Source organism: Orbicella faveolata, unplaced genomic scaffold, assembly GCF_042242905.1.
Source record: "Orbicella faveolata isolate gen_17 unplaced genomic scaffold, um_ofav_v1 contig_24, whole genome shotgun sequence".
NCBI lineage: Eukaryota > Metazoa > Cnidaria > Anthozoa > Scleractinia > Merulinidae > Orbicella > Orbicella faveolata.
The window spans coordinates 1,926,084-1,936,609 of NW_028301552.1; the positions used below are offsets into that span (position 1 = coordinate 1,926,084).

General features: G+C 36.8%; 1 long non-coding RNA gene across 1 annotated transcript; it reads left to right on the top strand.

Moving 5' to 3' along the window:
• The first annotated feature begins 4,335 nt into the window (after nucleotides 1–4,335).
• LOC149109956 (uncharacterized) lies at nucleotides 4,336–10,235 on the top strand. Its single transcript, XR_016207966.1, has 2 exons — nucleotides 4,336–5,432; nucleotides 8,281–10,235. It is a non-coding gene; the product is annotated as an uncharacterized LOC149109956 (long non-coding RNA).
• Nucleotides 10,236–10,526: the final 291 nt, after the last annotated feature.

The following is a 10,526-nucleotide window of genomic DNA, read 5'->3' on the forward strand; positions in this document are numbered from 1 at the left end:
ATCTTAGCACCCTATAGCTGCTGCTAATAAGTACACTATTGTAGGTTCCTATAGCTGCTGCTAATAAGTACACTATATTAGCATCCTATAGCTGCTGCTAATAAGTACACTATCTTAGCTTCCTATAGCTGCTGCTAATAAGTACACTATCTTAGCATCCTATAGCTGCTGCTAATAAGTACACTATCTTAGCTTCCTATAGCTGCTGCTAATAAGTACACTATCTTAGCATCCTATAGCTGCTGCTAATAAGTACACTATCTTCGCTGTCTATAGCTGCTGCTAATAACTACACTATCTTAGCTTCCTATAGCTGCTGCTAATAACTACACTATCTTAGCTTCCTATAGCTGCTGCTAATCAGTACACTATCTTAGCATCCTATAGCTGCTGCTAATAAGTACACTATCTTAGCTTCCTATAGCTGCTGCTAATAACTACACTATCTTAGCATCCCATAGCTGCTGCTAATAAGTACACTATCTTAGCTTCCTATAGCTGCTGCTAATAACTACACTATCTTAGCACCCTATAGCTGGTGCTAATAAGTACACTATTGTAGGTTCCTATAGCTGCTGCTAATAAGTACACTATATTAGCATCTTATAGCTGCTGCTAATAAGTACACTATCTTAGCTTCCTATAGCTGCTGCTAATAAGTACACTATCTTAGCATCCTATAGCTGCTGCTAATAAGTACACTATCTTAGCATCCTATAACTGCTGCTAATAAGTACACTATCTTAGCTTCCTATAGCTGCTGCTAATAAGTACACTATCTTAGCTTCCTATAGCTGCTGCTAATAACTACACTATCTTAGCTTCCTATAGCTGCTGCTAAGAAGTACACTATCTTAGCTTCCTATAGCTGCTGCTAATAACTACACTATCTTAGCTTCCTATAGCTGCTGCTAATAAGTATACTATATTAGCATCCTATAGCTGCTGCTAATAAGTACTCTATTGTAGCTTCCTATAGCTGCTGCTAATAAGTACACTATCTTAGCATCCTATAGCTGCTGCTAATAAGTACACTATTGTAGGTTCCTATAGCTGCTGCTAATAAGTACACTATTGTAGGTTCCTATAGCTGCTGCTAATAAGTACACTATCTTAGCATCCTATAGCTGGTGCTAATGAGTACACTATCTTAGCTTCCCATAGCTGCTGCTAATAAGTACACTATTGTAGCTTCCTATAGCTGCTGCTAATAAGTACACTATCTTAGCTTCCTATAGCTGCTGCTAATAAGTACACTATCGTACCTTCCTATAGCTGCTGCTAATAACTACACTATCTTAGCTTCCTATAGCTGCTCCTAATAACTACACTATCTTAGCATCCTATAGCTGGTGCTAATAAGTACACTATCTTAGCTTCCTATAGCTGGTCCTAATAACTACACTATCTTAGCTTCCTATAGCTGCTGCTAATCAGTACACTATCTTAGCATCCTATAGCTCCTGCTAATAAGTACACTATCTTAGCTTCCTATAGCTGCTGCTAATAACTACACTATCTTAGCTTCCTATAGCTGCTGCTAATAACTACACTATCTTAGCTTCCTATAGCTGCTGCTAATAAGTACACTATCTTAGCTTCCTATAGCTGCTGCTAATAAGTACACTATCTTAGTATCCTATAGCTGGTGCTAATAAGGACACTATCTTAGCATCCTATAGCTGCTGCTAATAAGTACACTATCTTAGCTTTCTATAGCTGCTGCTAATAACTACACTATCTTACCTTCCTATAGCTGCTGCTAATAAGTACACTATCTTAGCTTCCTATAGCTGCTGCTAATAAGTACACTATGGTAGGTTCCTATAGCTCCTACTAATCAGTACACTATCTTAGCTTCCTATAGCTGCTGCTAATAAGTACACTATCTTAGCATCCTATAGCTGCTGCTAATAAGTACACTATCTTAGCTTTCTATAGCTGCTGCTAATAACTACACTATCTTAGCTTCCTATAGCTGCTGCTATTAAGTACACTATCTTAGCTTCCTATAGCTGCTGCTAATAAGTACACTATCTTAGCATCCTATAGCTGCTACTAATAAGGAAACTATCTTAGCTTCCTATAGCTGCTGCTAATAACTACACTATCTTAGCATCCTATAGTTGCTGCTAATAAGTACACTATTGTAGGTTCCTATAGCTGGTGCTAATAAGTACACTATCTTAGCTTCCTATAGCTGCTCCTAATAAGTACACTATCTTAGCATCCTATAGCTGCTGCTAATAAGTACACTATCTTAGCTTCCTATAGCTGCTGCTAATAACTACACTATCTTAGCATCCTATAGCTGCTCCTAATAAGTACACTATCTTAGCTTCCTATAGCTGCTGCTAATAAGTACACTATCTTAGCTTCCTATAGCTGCTGCTAATAAGTACACTATCTTAGCATCCTATAGCTCCTGCTAATAAGTACACTATCTTAGCTTCCTATAGCTTCTGCTAATCAGTACACTATCTTAGCTTCCTATAGCTGCTGCTAATAACTACACTATCTTAGCTTCCTATAGCTGCTGCTAATAACTACACTATCTTAGCTTCCTATAGCTGCTGCTAATAAGTACACTATCTTAGCTTCCTATAGCTGCTGCTAATAACTACACTATCTTAGCATCCTATAGCTGGTGCTAATAAGTACACTATCTTAGCATCCTATAGCTGCTGCTAATAAGTACACTATCTTAGCTTCCTATAGCTGCTGCTAATAAGTACACTATCTTACCTTCCTATAGCTCCTGCTAATAAGTAAACTATCTTAGCTTCCTGTAGCTGCTGCTAATAAGTACACTATTGTAGGTTCCTATAGCTGCTGCTAATAAGTACACTATCTTAGCTTCCTATAGCTGCTGCTGATAAGTACACTATCTTAGCATCCTGTAGCTGCTGCTAATAAGTACACTATCTTAGCTTTCTATAGCTGCTGCTAATAACTACACTATCTTAGCATCCTATAGCTGCTGCTAATAAGTACACTATCTTAGCTTCCTAAAGCTGCTGCTAATAAGTACACTATCTTAGCATCCTATAGCTGCTGCTAATAAGTACACTATCTTAGCTTTCTATAGCTGCTGCTAATAACTACACTATCTTAGCTTCCTATAGCTGCTGCTAATAACTACACTATCTTAGCTTCCTATAGCTGCTGCTAATAAGTACACTATTGTAGGTTCCTATAGCTGCTGCTAATAAGTACACTATCTTAGCTTCCTATAGCTGCTGCTAATAAGTACACTATCTTAGCATCCTATAGCTGCTGCTAATAAGTACACTACACTGGAAAAGTTGAAAATTTACATGGACATGTCAATTTTAATTTATAGCATGTAAATATTGATTTACATTCTTTGTAAATTACAATTTACATGTTAGGGTTTTGTAAAATAAATTTACAGGAAATTTACAGCTTTTAGTACAGCATGTAAATGTTCTGTAAATAGTGATTTACATTGTTTTTGTCGACAATGATCATTTGAAGAACATGTAAAAACCTGTAAAATATTTTACGCACTTTTACAGTATCTGCCTTTGTAAAAAACATGTAAATTGCTTTGCTAAACCATGTAAGAAACGTGTAAATAATTCAAGCGAATGCTGTAAAAAGTCTGGAAATGTTATGTTTGTAACCCTGTAAAAACCATGTAAATGAAAAAAGGGGGCCTGTAAGAAACATGTAAAAACCATGTAAATGAAAAAAAGGGGCCTGTAAGAAACATGTAAAAACCATGTAAATGATAAAAGGGGGCCTGTAAGAAACATTTAAAAACCATGTAAATGAAAAAAGGGGGCCTGTAAGAAACATGTAAAAACCATGTCAATGAAAAAAGGGGGCCTGTAAGAAACATATAAAAACGATGTCAATGAAAAAAAGGGGGCCTGTAAGAAACATGTAAAAACCATGTAAATGGAAAACCTAGAAGTTGCACGGGTGCAGCGGGGGGCTGTAAATAGCCTGCTAAAAACATGTAAATTAAAAAGGGGGACCTTACAAAGGCTGTGAAAACAATCTAAATGAGATAAAGGGGGCTTTTCGAAAAACTGTTAAGACCACGTTAATGTAAAATGGAGACTCTTAGAACAAAAAGATCTAAATTTAAGAGAAGGCCTGCCTAAACCCTGCAAAAACCATGTAACGGAAAAGTGGGCTTATTTAATATAACTCTGGTGTAACGGTTCAACCAACGGAGACCGTTGAAATGATGTAAATTCCAAGTTACCGACAGGTTCGCTATCCTCTTGTAAACGGTTGGTTGGATTTTGCAAAGAAATAAATGAAAAGTTACCCCGGCCAGGTTAAACTTGGGGGGACGGGGGGGGGGGGGGGGGGGGAGAGAGGAAGAGTTGTCTCGGGTAACCGAGAACATATAAATGGGACCTTTTAAAGGCGCGTAAAGTTAAAATGTAACACCGCCTTAAAGCTCCGTAAACCTACCGTGAAGCCTCCATTAAGGTGCCTTTTACGTTGAAGCATTTGAACTTCTCTAAAATCCAAGTGTGTGCTATAGTTTGCTTTAAATTGAAGTTGGGTTAGAAGGTATGCACCAAACTAAATCGCTGCATTGATCGACACCGCACTAAGCTGTCTTCTTGTGAACTTTCCGCGCATCCACAACGACAAAATAAAACTAGAATTGTTACTGCACATGCAGGCGTCCCAAGCTTACGTCTCTAGAAAAGAGAAAAATTAATTCTCGGACACGTACGTATTCATTCATGAAGGACCATGAAAGCGTCACGTGTTGTGTGAGCTCAAGACGGAAAGAGCCCCGGTGACCGAGTTTGAACTGACGCGAGTTAGGTTAGGCAGGGAACCATACGGGACACAGCCGGCCCAACGACCGTTTTCTCCTGAATGCTTTGAAACGCTGTTTTAGGCCATCTGGTGTACTTTCAAAGCTCTGTAGGTTAATTTTAGGTTGCGCAAAAAAAAAATTTATCTGTTCGGTTATTCTAGAGGAGCTTGTGTATCTCGTACTTATTAGGGCTTTTTTGTCCATTTCCCGAAAACGTTAGGACTTATCGCCTTTCCGAAAATGATAGCTGACTTTTTTTCGGTACCCAAAATGACACTTTGTTTTTTTGTTTTGTTTTGTGTTTTTTTTTTTTTTTGGTGATTTCTACCGTTCTGTGCTTTCATTGCCGTCACTGTTATCCCAGTCCCTTTGTAAGAGCATACCAGCCTTGTGAGTGCCCGATCTCCAACAAACAGGAATCAGCGGTCTTCATGTTAGGTACCAGGTCCTCTCGGTTCTCCCGCCATGTTTGGCAGTTCGTTGGAACCTGCATCGAACTCGAGCTCTGTTTTAGGGGCCAAAATCCACTCTACCTTCGCTTCGTCATCGTGCACGGTTTCAAGGCAAAGTTTTCCCTTACCCAGAAGCTGAACATAGCGATCACAGGCAACAACAACAGGTAAGCAAGTTTTGCATAAATTGAACGAGTATAGTAAAGTAACGTCAAGATACGTATACATTTCGTTTTGCCTTTGGTTGTGAATGTGTCATTATCAAGGAGAAGTTACATTGCTTGTGGAATCGACTTTGTTGATGTTTACCTGCTGTGCATAAAGGGCTTTATTATCTGTTATTATCTGTTCTCGATAACCGAGTATGAGCATGCGACATTTGTTATTGGCTTATTGGCTGATGCATTCTCTTGTAAGGTTATGTTGCCCTCTGATGTGAATGCTAGTAAGCTAAAATGTAATGTGCCATCTTCAGCAGAGAAATTTTTCTTATGCTAGTGTAAGTATTCTGAAGTTACTCAAGTATCTACAGTTGTACCTACATGCAAGTTACAATATGCTACACAACTGTACATGGACATTGCACCCACTGGTGCTGATAGTAAGCTAAATGTTGTGAATTTTTCTTTCACAAAAAAAAAACACCACGATACTTTATAAAGAGGTATACATGTACCTCAAACTGTCATGAAAACTACACAGGATTTGAAAAAAAAAAGGAAGAGTAACTTGCCCAGGCAGAAAAATCTACTTGTCTTGGACGACACAGTATAGTCAATCGATTATTTCATAACAATCAATAGGAATTAGTCAATGATATCAGAAATCAATAAAAGAATTCGTCATGAGTAATCGATTGTGATCAAATTTTCAATAAGCATTATCAATTTTGCTGATACTAGCTTATCTTTTAAGCAACATTTAATAAGGAAGAAATGAACAAAAGATATAAAGTGAAATATGAAATCATGAATACAATTGCATAAAAACATAACATTGTATCTTGTAAACAGAATATTTTGCTGGCATACATGTATCGGGGACTATGTTTTGGGGGTCTTTGGTAGTGCCTTTGAAATCTACATAAAAAAGTTACAATCAAACATTTTGTTGAGGGACACAATTTTTCTACAGTTTATGTGAACTAACAAAGAGAGGCCAACTTTCAATTGATTCTCTAATGACTGATAAATTTGGTAAAATCAAATTGATAACTTGAAACTTCTCTAGCATGTGAGTATGAATTTCTTTCCATTGATTGATAGCACTGATAACACTTACATTAATTTCAATTTATTGATTTATATCAATTTATGGATCAATTTCAATCGATTGCCTTACCCTGGGATGACCAGACAGCATTTTAGAGACCTGTTACAGCTGTACATTTTACTTGTACGAAATTGGGCTCTTACCAAATACATGCAGGTTTCATGTGTCATGCATCTGTTCATTCATCTGTAGCAGAGCAGGAAAAAAAATTGTAAGTCACTTACCCACTGGGCCAGTCAATTTCAGTTTTCACTTGCCCCCATTTAAATATTGGTTGCCAGTGTGATGGCCAGTAAGGAAATCAGAGGACAAATGCGAATGAAGTACGCTCAGATTCCTAACTAATTCTTGCTTTCAACCTAATAATTAAGTAATCTTTAGGTCTTAAGTTTTGAAATGGAATGACTGGAAATTATCATTTATCAAGCTGGCATTTTTAGTCAGACTCACAAGACTACTGAGGCTACATGGTAATTTCACTTGCCCACCGGGCCACTGAACTTCTATTTTCACTTGCCCAAGAGCAAAATTTACTTGGCTGAGGAAGTCAGACCTGGTTTTTTCCTGCCCTGAGTAGATCACAGATAACACCAAAATATGGTAAAAACAAAAAATATTCACATAACCCATTACCAGAGTGTGTTACAGAATCTGTGAATTTTTCAGGCGTGTGTTACTGATGTTCTTACCACATTTTGATGTCTTCTGTGATCTATTACTGAACAGATGCGTGACAACGTAGAATCTATCTGCTTTGTAATACATAACAAAGAAACAAAAACAAACATTTATGACATCAGCTGTACCTTTGTCCACCAATAGAGCATAAGTGCGTGTAAGAAACAATCAAATTGTGCCTGCAAATAACTTGACTTATTATTTAAACATTGTTTGATAGGAGTTTGATTTATTGTGCATGAATATTACGATGTAGAAGATAGTGAACATTGAATATTTACTGCCACACATTTTGAGTTTAGTTCTTCTACATCCTCTGACATTCAGTGCCTTCCAATCAGAGATGCAAAGTTTTTGTCACACATTAGCTACAGATGTAGATGTAAGATTTGTTTGATTGATGAATATTCAGGGCTCAAAATAATGGCCGGTCAATGGGCAATGTCTGGCCAGAATGGTGACTTGACTGGCCAAAAACTTCACTCACCGGTCATGTTGACCAGTCATGTCATGTTGAGACGGTCACGTTGTTCATTCTTGAATAAACAATCAAATCCCCAACTGTAAATCTGAGAGTTTTAAATCTCTTTTTTATTATGACCTCTAATGAAAACATACACCAATGCATACATGTATCTGTTCGAACGGCTAAAGACCATTCGCTTGCTGTTTGTCATGCGTTCAAGATCAATAGGAATGCCATTCAAGTGACTGGGGTTAAATCCGTTCAGAAAAATATTAAGCCAATTTTTAAATGGTCTAGCAGTGACTGGAACAAACAAACTCTATTTGTGGGTTTAATTTGGCTCACATTACATGTACTTGATTTTTGCATAAATATCCTGACCGGTCAGAAACGAGACGTGACAGAGCTAAAATTACTTTGGCCAGTCAACATGACCAGCTACAGTGCGATTTCAAAGGTCACAGTATAAATTGGAATGATAAGAAACAAAATAATAACTCCAATGTAAAATTCACTGATTGATATCATACACAGAATTTGCTGATTCATACTCAGACATAACTTATCTTATTTAACGAAATGTTTTATGTTACTTGTAGGATGAAGTAAAATTGAGAGTGGTCAATACATGCATACTCCTTGGCACTGATGCTTGATCAGGAAAAAATCAGCCACTGAGAAGTCTACAGTACTTCTGACTCTATAAGGGGTCCAAGGCCCATTTCTTGAAGGCCCTGGAAACTTTTTGGGCCCACAAAGCCATCTTTAATTGATCTGTGTCTAAAAACTAAGAGCTGTATATGCCTGAAACTTCTTGTGTGAAGGAAACCTTTGTTCATATTGAGAATAAGCGATTAAAACAGCTCTGTAAACATACGATTTCAGATTTTGGTATGGCTTTCTGGGTGCGAAAACTTTTTGGAACCTTTGAGAAATGGGCCCCTGGTGCATTACAGTCTAACATGGTGACCTTCAACACTTTGATATGCTCTGGCAGCTTTCTGGTTTAAATTCAACCACTTTAAACATTATTTTTTAATGCTTTGAAGTATCACCTACACTGTACCTGTGTTAGTGAATTAGCATCAAATTTAAATATCTCAGATTGCTAGGTTGATACTTATTGTTCAATACAGCAGCTATAAGATTTCATCATAAAAAGAAAAGGCTATGTTTACATACATGTAGTACCAGAACAATAATTTATTAACTTATGATGTGTTATCAATGGGAACTATGGTACTAGATAGGCCTTTCAATTTCAACAGGCCCCTATGAATTTTTTTTTTACAGTACAGTTTTTTTTTATCACAAAAAGAAAAAGTAAAATTTTGAATATTGCTTACAGTGAATGTTTTGTCAGGGGTCCAAAATGTTTGTACTGTTTGGATTCTGTACAGTTTTGGAAAAAGAAGGAAACTGTGACTTTGTAAACATCGCCTAAAAGATGTCAGAAGCCTTGTTTTATGTTATGCAATGTAGTATTCCTTTGGCATGAATGTTTTTATGATGAATTTAAAATGTCAACCTCTATCTTGTGGTAAATGGTTTTTCTCCCTATTTTCTGCTATTTCAAAGGAACAATTCACTCTATGAAAAAAGTTGATCAATACTTCACACTTACATTGCAGTAATTTTCATAATAAGGTAAAGGTAAAGTCTGCATACGAGCCACGTGGCCCAACAGGCTGGAGCTTATCCTGCTTTCTGTAGCAGGAAGCGACTAGGACTATTTCTGCTCCCCCTAGATGAGATGCCAGTCCATTGCAGGGTTACCCCACCGATAAATTCGCTGCTACCCACTTATACACCTGGGTGGAGAGGCACTGAGAGTAAAGTGTGTTGCTCAACAACACAACACAACATACCTGCCTAGAGCTTGAACCCGGATCGCTCGATCAGGAGTTGAGCGCACTACATGTAACTACGAGGCCATGATGCCTCCCCCATTTCTCATTATTAAGGCCAATTTAATCCTACATTAATTACTTAGTAAGAAAAAACAGTTTATTCATTCATTTTATGACAAAGGTATTATCATTGTGTTGCATTTGACTTTGTGGATTTAGTATATATTTAAGACAGGTATCCATTCGCAAACAATTTTAATTTAGTAATACACCTAAATTGCAAATTTTCACTAGTTGTAGCTGACAACAGTATAGTTCTTAATCATTTTATTATTTATGAATTAAATAGGGCTCAATATGACATGGTTTCACACAATCTTGAAAAGGTCTTGAATTTTAGTAGTCTTCTTGAAAAGTGCTTGAATTCGGTTAAAGGAGCTCAGTCATGGTATTTTAAAATATTTTGGCCATGCACAAAATTACATTTAAGTCGTCTTGTTATGGATAGATAGAAAAGAAAACATGTTTTATTTGTTGCAATGTATACATTGTAAACCTTATTCATGGCATATAAAAACTATTTGAATTTTACTGAGTTTGTTCTGATTGCAATAAATTTCTGATTCTGTATAAATTTGCATATTTTCTACTATTATAATTAAGGTCAACAGATTTGATTACAATAAAACAGTACATTCCATGCATTTTTCTTCAAGTTATTATTTGCAAGTCATTTATAGTACAGGGTTTCTGCCTCCCTTTTTCGATTTCCATGTTATTTACAGGCTCCCTTTTTTCAATTTACAGGTTATTTACAGGCTCCCTTTTTCAATTTACAGGTTATTTACAGGCTCCCTTTTTCAATTTACATGTTATTTACAGGCTCCCTTTTTCCATTTACATGTTATTTACAGGCTCCCTTTTTCCATTTACATGTTATTTACAGGCTCCCTTTTTCCATTTACATGTTATTTACAGGCTCCCTTTTTCGATTT